This window comes from Vespula pensylvanica, chromosome 12 (assembly GCF_014466175.1).
Source record: "Vespula pensylvanica isolate Volc-1 chromosome 12, ASM1446617v1, whole genome shotgun sequence".
In the NCBI taxonomy this organism is placed as follows: Eukaryota; Metazoa; Arthropoda; class Insecta; order Hymenoptera; family Vespidae; genus Vespula; species Vespula pensylvanica.
In genome coordinates, this window is record NC_057696.1 from 4745475 (window position 1) to 4745940 (window position 466).

Consider the following 466-nt stretch of genomic DNA (forward strand, 5'->3'; position numbering starts at 1 on the left):
CATAACTTTAATGTAAGATAATTAGCACGATAAAAAACTGCGCAGTAACTGCAAGAGATAAAAATATAAATATTTATAATTTCTCATGAGATAAGATCGCATTGTAAAGATAAAGATTTAAACAAGAAAATGACATTTCCGAATTTTTAAAAAGCTTTCTTCATTAGAAAAAAAATTGATCAAAAAACGATGTTTCTTTTCGAGAATAATTTATGCAGAAAAATAGTTTTTTAAAGAATTCGTAAAAGTCATTTGGAGGTTCGAAATCTTCGTCATTGAGACCTTCGTCAAAATCGGTCACACTTGGATATGTTGTTGACGTAAACATTATTTTTTTCGATGTGTTTAATGAACAATAATTTTCGTATATCAGCGTCGTTTGAAATTTGCGATGAAAGAGAAGCTCTTATCCCCACTACTGATTTTCTTGATATACGCTTGAGCAGTGTGTTTTATTTCTGCGAAG